This window comes from Typopeltis vanoorti, chromosome 14, assembly GCF_054136105.1.
Source record: "Typopeltis vanoorti isolate ZY-2024b chromosome 14, IOZ_Tvanoo_1.0, whole genome shotgun sequence".
NCBI classification, from domain to species: domain Eukaryota; kingdom Metazoa; phylum Arthropoda; class Arachnida; order Uropygi; family Thelyphonidae; genus Typopeltis; species Typopeltis vanoorti.
The window spans coordinates 115168554-115181659 of record NC_143562.1 but is presented as its reverse complement, the minus strand read 5'-3'; the positions used below and the strand labels follow the sequence as shown (position 1 = coordinate 115181659).

Below are 13106 nucleotides of genomic sequence, written 5' to 3'. Positions count from 1 at the left end.
GTTCTTGTTAGAGAGCATGAGAATTGGAGCAGATAATATATGCTCTATTCAGCAAAGATTTGAAGCAAACTTTTTTTTTTGAGATGGATAATAAGCTGAATCTTCTTGTATGTAATAGCTGTGAAGATAGTTTTACAGTGAAAGATTTTTTAAGCATTCCAGATGGGGTATGGGAAGGGAGGATGTCCAGGAAGGCTAATTTTCTGTCCTTTTCTTTTTCTGTGATGAAGTTGATGAATCGATGTAGGCTGTTCATTATAGTTAAGTCAGCAGAGATGCTTCTCAGTCTTTCCAGATGGCAAACACATTATCCAAGTAGCATACCCAAAAGGAAGGTTGAGGTGTTATTGAAGACGACAGGAAATCTTCAGATGCACTAAGTAGAATCAGGAAAGTGCAAGTGACAAAGGGCCTCTAATAGCAGTTCCTTTGATCAGTTTATAGCAGTGCTTCCCAAACATATGAATGCCAAGGCCCCCTTTGGAAAAATTAAAATATTTCACGGTCCCCATCGAAATAAAATCGTATACAGACATATATTATTATAATATTTATTGTATTTATATTCAATACAATTTATATTCAAGATTTTGCATTTGTAATCTATTTTGTGTTTCTTATCAATACCTTTGAAATGAAACTTATATGAATAAGAATATATTTATTAATATTCATTAATCGGCAAAATATGCAAGAAGCAAAATTTGTGAACCAACACCAATGTGGGATTTTTTCCATCAAAATATAAAAAAAGAACAAAAAAGAAATAATAAATTATAAAAATTAAATAACTCTTTTTAATATCTACTTAAATGAAATAATAATAAAATGGAATAAAAATTTACATCAAGGAATTAAACTTTCTCCTACAGTAAACTTAAACACTCTCCTCTTTGCCGACGACCTAATAATAATTACAAATTCTGAAGATAACTTACAGAAAGCTATTTCAGATCTAAATGAGATATCCAAAGATTATGGTATGATAATATCAACAGAAAAATCAAAAACTATGGCCTTTAAAGGACAAGATCCAGCAAGAACTAAAATACAAGGTACATACAGCAGTCGGTGGTTTAACAATTAAAAACTGTCGCCACAAGCTAGAAATTAATATTAATAAATAATATTATTAAACTATTTTTAATGGTTACATAAAATAAGAATCTCCCAAACTTTTGGGGGAGAGAGAGAGAGCTGTTCTGATTCAGATTTAGCTGATGTAAAAGGGCTTGGCTTTGCAACTTTCTTCGAAAAGGTATTCATATTTAAACCTGCTACTATGGAGAAGATGAGCTTCATCCCACTAGATACTGTGTTTAGTGTCAATATTATGTTGTGCCAGACCAGACTTTTGAGGTTTCATGAATTCATTAATTCTTTTTTTCCACAGAAGAGCCTGACTGCCCAAAATATGTCAGATTACATTCACAAGGTATCTGGTAAATGCCATCTAATGAGAGGTGACAGTCTGTCTTTTGTAGATGGGCAACAGATGAGAAATTTTGTTTATAAGAAGATATGTGGGAACAATGTGATACTTCTTCAAAATTCTGCCAATCAGTTCAGAGATACCAGAAATATAAGTGACTAGAATCCTGTGGTTTTTAATAACAAGTCTTTAATTAATAGAGCATAAAGGCTTAATTAAAGGAGCAAGTCTTAAACAAGTCTTTATTTAATTAACAGAGCACAAAATGTGTGTGCCTCTCCCTCACGCTTACAACAAGAACTTCTCACTATCAAAACTTTGATGGAATTTAATGGTTACAATCATAATCAAATCCAGCATATAATTGACTCCTACGTTCCAACACCTCAGCTTCACAACAGACTGCAGAGTTCCAATCCCTTATATTTCTGGTATCTCTGAACCGATTGGTAGAATTTTAAAGAAGTATACCTTGTTCCCACATATCTTCCTATCAACAAAATTTCTCATCTGTTGCCATCTACAAAAGACAAACCGTCACCTCTATCATTAGCTGGCATTTACCAGGTACTTTGTGAATGTAATCTGACATACTCTGGGCAGACAGGCTCTTCTTTGGAAAAAAGAATTAATGAACATCAGTATTATACTGAATACATGAAACCTCAAAAGTCTGCTATTCACACTAAACACAGTATCCAGTGGGATGAAGCTCATCTTCTCCTTAGAAGAAGGTTTAAATATGAAGGCCTTCTCAAAGAAATTTGCAAAGCCAAGCAAGCCCTTTTACATCAGCCAAATCTGAAGTGAAACAATTGTCTCTCTCCCAAAAGTTTGGGAGGTTCTTATTTTATGTAACCATTAAATAGTTTAATATTATTTATGAATTTTTAGCATGTGACAACTGTTTTTAATTGGTAAATCACCAACTGCTGTATGTACCTTGTATTCCCATTTCTTTGATTTTCTTGTTTCTATGCCCTGATGATGTACTGTTATTTTCAGTATGAAATATCTGTACTTTCATTTCATTCAACTTAATTACTGTGGTTATTGTGTAATTTGTTGTTTATAGTCAATGCCACACGTATACCTTTAAAGATTATCCTGATAAATGACAATGGCAAGTAACACAGCGTGCCCCCCCCCCTCCCCTTTTTTAATATAATGCCATCATTCAGTCATTTTATTTATCTAAATAATGTTAATTTTTATATTTCAAATCATTTCAATTTTAGTTTTAATTTTAATCTAATTTTATTTTAGAACCACCTGTTTGGTTCAATTCCAACATGTTGCTCAGCTCTGTAAATAGTATGGCCCTTAATTTCTGGGTGAAATATTTGCAATAATAAAAATTATTATTCTTTTCTCTTGTAAAAATGTGTGCTGATAATGGTTCTAATAATTATTGCTATGTCACAAGTGCCATTCAAAACTCGTTAAACTGCAAATACAATCTCTTGTTAAGTACTTTCAGTCCTAATGAAATCACTTATAACAAAATAATGGCTTAATGAGTAGATACTTGCTCACGTTTTATAACACAGTGATGGCTGAACTGGATAGGGGTAATGGGTTTACAGTGATACTACTGGACCTTGCCAAGGCTTTTGATAGGATACCACATGGAACCCTAATCAGTAAACTGGAGCAGATGGGTATAGATATAGGGTTGGTGAGATGGATAAGAGGGTGGTTGAAGGAGAGATATCAAAGAGTGGTTTATTCAGGAGTGGAGTCTAAAAGACGTCTTGTGACTAGTGGAGTGCCACAGGGTTGAAAAGCAGTGGTCCAAGAACAGTGCCTCTGTTCTTGGACCACTGCTTTTCAATTTGTTCATCAATGATATTGGAAAGAATCTGAGAGGAAGTGTTCACTTGTTTGCTGATGATGCAAAGTTGGGTAGAGCAATTGTGAGTGCACAGGATGTCAAAATTTTACAGGATGATTTGGATAGTTTGGAGGACTGGGCTAGGAAAAATGGATGTGAATTTAATGTGGCAAAGTGTAAGGTTATGCACTTTGGGGTGAAAAGAATAGCAGCAGTATATCGCATTGGTGGAATCATACTCCAGGAGATTGATGAGGCCAGGGATTTGGGAGTGTTGGTGGATAGGGAGTTGAAGTTTAGGGGGCACATTGCAAAAGTAACTAAAACAGCATACCAAATCACTTGGCTTCTGAAAAATACTTTAACATGTAGAGATGAACAAGTTGTTGTTCCTCTGTATCGAGCCTTGATAAGACCCCATCTGGACTTCTGTGCCCAGCTATGGGCACCAGGGTTTCTTCGTGATGGGGAGGAAGTGGAGAGGGTCCAGAGACGAGTGACCAAGATGATAGCAGGTCTGTGGAATGAACCTTATGAGAATAGGTTGAAGATTTGTGGGTTGCAGAAATTGGACGATAGGTGAAGGAGGGGTGAGTGATATGATTGAGACATTCAAATTACTGAAGGGTTTTTATAAGATTGATCCAGAAGATATTTTTGAAAATATGACTGGTGGTGGGAGGACTAGGGGCCATGCATGGAAGCTGGGCAAGAGCGTGGTTGACAAGGGTGTTAGAGCTAGGTTCTTTACTTGGAGAGTGGTAAATGAGTGGAATAAGCTTCCAGAGTCTGTTGTGGGTGCTACGACCGTGAATGAGTTCAAGGCAAGGTATGATAGATACTGTGTGAATGTTGAATAGTTGTTCTTGACATGATGTTAGGGCCTCCCTCGATGAGTCTGTCGACTCCTTGGAGTTTCCCGGAACAATAATAATAATAATACATAGCTCAGCTGGTATCAAGTGTCCTACAGTTGGAAAGATCTGAGTCCAAATCCCATCTATGACACTAGAAACCTTTATACATTTAAAATGAATGCGAATATGAAGGATTTTTACTTCAGAGACACTGGTTTTTCATCCTACACAACATGTGAACTACAAGAAACACATACATCCGAAAGACATAGCAGACAATATAAATAAAATCAACCATCTTATCATAGCACATGTTTACAAAGCTAACTCATTTTGTAGTTTTTTTTTTTTTTTTTTGCTTGGTTACAAAGTACATCTGAAAAGCAAAATCGTGCACTCAGTGTGGCAAAAGTTGTTATGTAGAAGGCACAAGAAAGTTTATAGTGAGCAGATACATGAGGAATATAAACAGCAGGCCAGAAAATTGATAAGCACGGTTAAAAAAAGAAAAAGTGGAAGAGAGCAGATTGGCCAGTCAGATCAAAGCTGAACCTAGGAAATTTTCTGCTATGTGGCAAACAAGAGGAAAACATTATGACAGGTTGACAACACTGGTGTATTCCAATATATCACTTGAAATGGCAGTAGCAAGCCATAGTAAGTAATATTTGGAATTATTTAATGAAAGTTCATCAGTGTATATCATGCTTGGGTGATATACACCGATGAACAAGGATTAAGAAAATTAAAGGTGAAAGAATCAGGCGTATCAAGCATTGCTTTGGTTAGATGTCAATAAGCCTATGAGAATGGTTATTTTAATGAAAGTCTTGCAGTGGGAAAGGTTTCTAGGGAGTGGAAAAAAGACAAAATAGCACCTCTCCACAAGCATGGTTCTAAAACAGAAGTTCCCAATTATAGACAGGTCTTCATATCTACAGTTGTGGTCAAAGTGTTAGAGAAATTGGTTAGGAATCAAATACAGGATTGGGTTAATGGACACAAGATTCAATGAGGGTCAGCATGGGTTTGTGAAGGATAGATTTTTAGCAATCGGCTTACATTTTATGATAAGGTGATGAATGCGTTGAATAAGGAACATTTGTATACAATGATTTTCTTGGACTTTACAAAGCCATTTGATAGATTACCACGACAGATTGGTTTATAAGCTGCAGAACACGGTATCGGATAACAGATTGGTTAGGTAGATTGAAGATTAGCTTTCTGAAATATATAAGCAAGTTGTGATGTGCCTTGGGGTTCTGTTTGTAGACCCCCTACTGTTCAACTTATGTATTAATGATATTTTATGTGGATTTTACAACCGTGTTAGAATAACTCTCTCTTTTATTATCCCAACGTTTCGATCTTCATATCAAGATCATCATCTGGAGCATACATAAATATACAATACAACCTGTGTTACATTTCAAACCGTAAGCTAGAGAAACAATGATTTGATCACATGCTACTCACTGGCATGACCTCTAGTGAAAAAAAAAAAAAAATTACATCAAGCTAATTTAATTTTTGATTATATGAATAAACATTCTTGCTTACAGATGGTTTTCCTTCCAGTAACAGTGATGTCCTATTTCTATTATTACAATTGTTATTTTTGATTAAAAAAAAAAACTATTTATAAATTACAACATGAATAAACTTTCTTATAGATTTTTCCCCCCCCCTTCTCTTTAACAGTGATGACCTGTTAAAGAGAAGGGGGAAAAAAAAGTTGCTATTATAGATTTAGAATCCTGGATTTTCTAGAGTTCCGTTTATAGTTGAAAGTTTATTTTACACTTGGTTAGACTATAATAAATTTAGTTTAATCCTTTATCCAAGTGTAAGCAAACAAAGTTTGTGCCTGAAAGTATATTCAGGACTGGGGTAAGGTGGTACAACACCGGGCAACTCGTTGCAAAGGTGGCGCAAGCTAACATCACTACTATCTCAGTATCTCCCATAATGCAAAATACATCTCTTTGTGGATATGTATAATGTTATGCATTAAGGGAAGGGCCACTACCCAGACTAGTTTTGACCTTTATTGAGGTCTCTTCAGTGGGAGCCAGGCCTAAGTAGAGATACCAGGCAGAAGCATTAGCAAGGTCATCTCTACCTATAGGAGTTGCCGAACAGTGTGTCACCTTTTTATTAAATTACTCTGGATTTAGAGAGAGATATTGAATTTATCTCTGCTTGGGACTGGCTAACATCATACATATCTGCAAGGAGATGTGTTTTGCATTATGGGAGATACTGAGATAGGAGTGATGTTAGCTTGCTCCACCTTTGCAATGAGTTTCCCGGTGTTGTACCACCTTACCCCAGTCCTGAAGATACTTTCAGGTGCAAAGTTTGTTCTCACACTTGGATAAAGGATTAAACTAAATTTATTATAGTCTAACCAAGTGAAAAATAAACTTTCGACATCTTTCTCTAAATCCAGAGTAATTTAATATAAAGGTAGCACACCGTTTGGCAACTCCTATAGGTAGAGATGACCTTGCTAATGCTTCTGCCTGGTATCTCCACTTGGGCCTGGCTCCCACTGAAGAGACCTCAATAAAGGTCGAAACTTAATGCATAACATTATACATATCTGCAAGGAGATGTGTTTTGCATTATGGGAGATACTGAGATAAGAGTGATGTTAACTTGCTCCACCTTTGCAACGAGTTTCCCCGTGTTGTACCACCTTACCTCAGTCCTGTTTATAGTTGTTCTTAGAGAGGAAGGATTCGTCTTCCCTTAATGCATAACATTATACATATCCACAAGAAGATTTATTTTGCATTATGGAAGATACTGAGATAAGATTGATGTTAGCTTGCTCCACCTTTGCAACGAGTTTCCCAGTGTTGTACCACCTTACCTCAGTCCTGTTTATAGTTGTTCTTAGAGAGGAAGGATTCGTGGGACGAATAAATATATGCCTTCCATATGTATGGGATTTTTAGACCAACATTATTGTTTAGATTGGAGTACAGAGATATAAAGCTACATTCTGTATTGATGGAGTTGTATTTCATGAAGTGGATGAGATTCGGGATCTTGGGATGATGGTAGGCAGTGGACTAAAGTTCTGAAGGCACACTGCAAGTGTTACGAAGACTGCACATCACATTGTTGCTATGATAAAGTACATTGACATGTAGGGATAAGGAGGTGGTAGTGCCTCTATTAAATTAAAACAAGAAAACTACAGACCTATTACTTTGTTATCCCACATTTATAAGCTTTTCACTAGAATTATAACCAATAAATTAGAAACAAGACTTGATTCAATACAAACTTCTGAACAAGCTGGTTTCAGAAAAAACTTCAGTACAACAGATCATATTCAATCAATAAGCTAGCTTATTGAAAAATGTAATGAATACAGCCTTCCTCTTCACATGGCCTTCAAAGATTTTAAAAAAACTTTTGATTGCATAGAAACATCATCAATAATAGAAGCTCTTAAAGATTATGGCATTGAAAAACAATTTATTAACATAATATGACATCTTCAGTACAACAGATCATATTCAATCAATAAGCTAGCTTATTGAAAAATGTAATGAATACAGCCTTCCTCTTCACATGGCCTTCATAGATTTTAAAAAAACTTTTGATTGCATAGAAACATCATCAATAATAGAAGCTCTTAAAGATTATGGCATTGAAAAACAATTTATTAACATAATATGACATCTTATCTGCTGTGTACGTGATGTCAGGTAAGAATGGGTAAAGAAGGAGTTTTATGCATCGCCCTATGGGCAAGTATGCAGCCGCCTGATTATATTCCGAAATATCCATTGAAAATAATGATAAGTAAAGATAGTGAAGTATTTGTAGAACTCTTTTGAGATGACAACATTGTAATTCAAGCCTTTTTCCAGCTTGAAACACCAGAGCAGTACTGACCATCATGCTTCTCACCGGTCTGATCTCAAGGCCAGATAATTGAGTTATAATCTACATATAATGACAAATGTGGATAAATAATGAATGTGATCACAAGCCATGCTAAAGCTAAAATGATGCTCAAGACTTAAAACTGGTGGTATAGCTCATTTTGGTTGTGACAGCCCTTTGATTTCAAAGACCTGAGTTCAAATCCTGTCAATGATAAGAAAGACCTTTATTAGGACTTTGCAATCAAAGCACATCTCATATTTGGAAAATTTATAATTCTTCTTCTTCTTCTGCAGCTTCTCCCACTTAAGTGGGGGTCACTGTTCGTAATGAGTCTCCTCCACACCTTCCTGTATTGGGCTGTCACCACATCCAAGTTCTTCATCTTCAAGTCCTCTTCTACCAGCTCACTCCATCTCTTCTTTGGCCGTCCACGCTTCCGCCTTCCTTGCACATCCATCTGCATGACCCTTCTTCCCACATATTCGTCCTCCCTCCTCATTACATGACCAAACCATCTCAACCTTGCCTCCTGTATTTTCGCTCCTAAGTTCATAACTTTCACTGTTCCCCTGACATAGTCATTTCTCAGACGATCCTTTCTGGTCACACCGCACATCCACCTAAGCATTCTCATCTCTGCTACTTCCATCTTGCTGATGTTATTTTTCCTCAGGGCTACAGTTTCTATAGCATATGTCATAGCTGGCCTCACCACTGTCCTATAAATTTTGCCTTTCAGATTGATCGGCACCCTCTTATCGCATAACACTCCAGCCATCTCCCTCCAGTTCCTCCAACCCACTTGTATCCTGCATCCCACTTCCTTCTCAGCTCCTCCATCTTCTTCCACTGTTGAACCTAAGTATCTAAAGTCTCTCACCTTCCTGATGACATTTCCTTCCAGCTCCAGATCTATCTCCTGGCCGCTGCCGCCGACTGCGCAACACATATACTCTGTCTTACTTCTTCTCAGTCTCATACCTCTCTCTTCCAGTACTTTTCTCCATCTTTCCAGTTTAGTTCCCGCTTCTTCTCTTGAATCTACACACAACAAGATGTCATCAGCATACAACATTGTCCAAGGCGCATCTTCTCTCACCCCCTCTGTTACCACCTCCATCACAATATTAAACAGAAATGGACTTAATGCTGACCCTTGATGCAAGCCAACTGTTACTTGAAAACTTTCTGTCTGTCCCAAACAGGTCCGAACACTTGTCTTCACATTTCTGTACATTTCCCGCACCAACCTGACATATTTCTCCGGCACCTTCTTCTCCCTCAGACACCTCCAGACTTCTTGTCTTGGCACTCTATCATATGCTTTCTCCAGATCAATAAATATCAGTGTAGCTCCCTTTGTTTCTCTCGATATTTTTCCATCATCTGCCGTAACCCAAAGATAGCATCTGTTGTTGATCTACCAGGCATGAATCCAAATTGTTCCTTTGCAATCTCCTTTGGAAAATTTCTATAATTCTATCCTGTTAATGGTTAGTTCTCACTACTCAAACCTATTGCTATAATGTGTTAAATAATTATTTGGCCATCAACCACTTCTTCGCTTACTGGATATTTCTTTTTTGGTAACAGAAAAGAAATTTATCCAACAACTTGAAGAATGTTCACATTTCTGTTATATATCATCAGTATATCAGATGTGACAAATTAGGCAGGAACTACTTAGACAAAATATTAAGAAAAAATATGGCAGATACAAGGAGACGTGTGAAACTATACCCTGAATACAGATTGTCAGTGAGATGATAGAGGAACAAGTCATGTATCTTCTTCGTACGTAGAAAGACTGAAGGGAATGTCTTTGTTAGTTTGAGCAGAATCAGATGGTTCCTTATTGTTGAAGTCAAAAATTCAGCCAGATACAGCTTATCAAAAGCAGCAGGAAACATTAATAGTTTGGTCTGAAGGAGACAATTATGATTTAGCTCTTAGTTTTCAAGAAAAAGCAGAACGTGATGAAATATGAGAAAAAAATATGCCAGGTTCAAGTTATATCTACAGATCTTGTTGAAGAATCAGAAGATGAACGTTTTGAAGATGTTTCTGACTCAGCACCTCCAATAGAACTTCCTGCTTGTGAACTAAGCAGATTAGAGGAAGTCAGTGAACTAATAAGTAGTTGTTTGCTTTCGCCTATTCGTAGGGAAAAGTTATCAATGTTGTTGGAATCTGAAAACTATATTAAAAAATTACTGGAAGTGTTTCATATGTGTGAGGACCTGGAGAATATCTATGGCCTCCACCAGTTGTACGAAATATTCAAAAATATTTTTCTTTTAAATAAAAATCCACTGTTTGAAGTGATGTTGCAGATGACACAATATTTGATGTTGTTGATGTATTTGAATATGATCCTACTTTTCCTATACCAAAGTGCCACCGAGAATATCTAAGGAGTGTATCATGGTTTAAGGAAGTTATTCTTATTTCTAATTCTGAACTGGTAGCAAAAATTCAAATTTACAGAGTGCAGTATATTCAGGATGTTGTTTTACCTACCCCATCTGTATTTGAAGAAAATATGTTGTCAACACTTAATTTGTGTAATTTCTTCAACAAAGTAGAAATTGTTTCATTACTTCAGAAGGATCAAAAATTTCTTGAACTTTTTGCCCAGTTAACTAATGAAGCTACAGACAATAAGAGAAGAGACCTGTTTTGTTTTTGAAAGAGTTTTGCATGTTTTCTCAGGTTTTACAGCCACAGAATAGGGAATCTTTTTTAAGGCATTGTCCAGCCTAGGTGTTTTACAAGCTTTAGAAAATCACCCTAGAAATGAATGACCAAACTATTAAGACAGACTCCATTGATATCCTGTCCTATGCTGTTGACTTCAGTCCGTCCATGGTCTGAGAATATGCTCTTCAGCAGGTGAACACCCAGGATGATGATTAATTAATAATCAACATTATTATAGAGCAAATGATATGTGATCCAGACCCAGAGTTAGGAGGAGCTGTGCAGCTCTCAGGAGTCCTTCGGATACTGTTAGATCCCGAGAACATGCTTGCAACAGTAAATAAATCAGAAAAGACTGATTTTTTGATCTATTTTTACAAACACTGTATGCATGTTTTGATAGCACCACTATTAGCCAACACAGCAGAAGAAAGGCCAAGTAAAGAGGACAGTCAAACAGCCCAGCTTCTTGGTCTCATTTTAGAACTTTTATCATTTTGTGTGGAATATCACACATACCATATAAAAAAACTACATCCTCCACAAAGATCTGTTACGTAGGATTCTTGTGCTCATGAAGTCTAAACACACATTCCTGGTACTTTGTGCACTTCGTTTTAAGTGCAAAATTATAGGACTCAAGGATGAATAATAATAATAAAATATATTTATGGAAATGCTACATCAAATATCATTCTTAATGAAATAAGCAAAAAATTTCACATAAATCAAAGAATAATAATAATCGTATGATGATACAGGGCACTGAGTCCCCTTTACGGGGAGGTATGGCACCATCTCAGTCCCCCCAAATTTTATCCGGGCTCCGGAAATGGCATAGCTGACGAATCAGGCCTATGGCTGGGTCAGTATTCCTGACTGTAATCAGTGTGTGTTTACTAGACCAGTTTGCCTGTTTGTGCGATGAAAAAACCCCAGATAAACTGGTGGAAAAAACCTTGCTGTCCACGCCCAAGACCAGCTAACTTGGCTATGGCTGAGGAAGATCCTTAAGCCCCTCACATTGTCGACGGGAATCGAACCTAGGACACTCCTTCCCCAGGCTGCGAAGCACATAGCCACTAGGCGAACCGCGCAGACAATCAAGGAATAAGACAAGGAGACACCATTTCTCCCGAACTCTTCACATTAACACTGGAACATATATGTAATTTAGAATGGTCCAATAAAGGAGTCAATATTACTGGAATTAAATTAAATAACCTAAGATTTGCTAATGATAATATTCTTATTACTGCAAACAATATGAAAGATTTAAAAGAAATGATAGAAGATCTAACAACTAAATCACTAGAAACTGGATTAGACATTAATTCTGAGAAAACCAAAATAATGACAAACTGAAAAGGATACGATGAAAGACACAACATTATTAAGTAAACAATAATAAAGAAATGGAAATAGTAGATGAGTATGTATATTAGGAAAATGGTTAACAATGAAGAAACAGGGAGTCATGGAAGAAGTGAAAAAAAATAATAGGAATGAGATGGGCAGCTATTGGAAAATTGAGGAGATTTTTAAACAGCAAAATAAAAAAAAAAACCTGAAAACAGAGCAAGACTGTTCAAATTGCCCGTTATGATATACGGAGCAGTAACTTGGCCAATCAAAAAGGAAATAATAGATAAAATGCAAAAAAAAAAAAAAAAAAACAGAAAGAAGAATGGAAAGATGTCTGCTAAACCTAAGACTCAGAGATAAAATGAAGAAATAAGAGCTAAAACAAAATTTTTAGATATTGGAGAAAACATACTTCAAAAGAAATGGAAGGTGGGACACATCACAAGACTCAAGGACAATAGATGGACAAAAGTTTTACTGGAGTGGCGACCATATGAAGGTAAAAGATCAGCTGAAAGACCTGAAAGAAGATGGTCGGATGATATAAGAAAAACAACTGGAACTCTTTGGAACCAACAAGTTCACGATAGAAACAGATGGAGAGAATTGGGAGAAACCTATAGCCAGAAGTGGCTATAAAAAAGGGTTAAAAGAAGAAGTGCATCTATATGATTCTATTTATGATCTATATAAGTTTTTACTAGGAATAATTAAGTATATATGCGTAATTGTTTGAGTAAGAGTGGCTGTAAACGTTGTACGCTACGGGTATTATTAGTGTGGGTTTTTTTTTCTTGTCTAAACTAAATTACGAAATCGTTATTATTAGACCTAGTAACCGGCAGAGAGAAAAAAAAAAAAATGGCGGCGGCATTGTCATTCCATGATTTGAATGTAGATTTCAGTCGTTTCGTTAAGTGTGAGGTCTGTTATATGTATTCCTTCGATTACATAAATGATTTGTGGATGTTTAGTGTGGATGGAAGAAGGGTGTGTGCGAAGTGTG

General features: G+C 36.3%; 1 protein-coding gene and 1 pseudogene across 4 annotated transcripts in view; one reads left to right on the top strand and one right to left on the bottom strand.

Moving 5' to 3' along the window:
* Nucleotides 1-13106, bottom strand: part of LOC150099849 (glypican-6-like) — a 331314-nt gene that overhangs the window by 297928 nt on the left and 20280 nt on the right. The gene's annotated exons all lie outside the window — the stretch shown is intronic.
* Nucleotides 9743-11387, top strand: LOC150099850 (serine/threonine-protein phosphatase 4 regulatory subunit 3A-like; annotated as a pseudogene).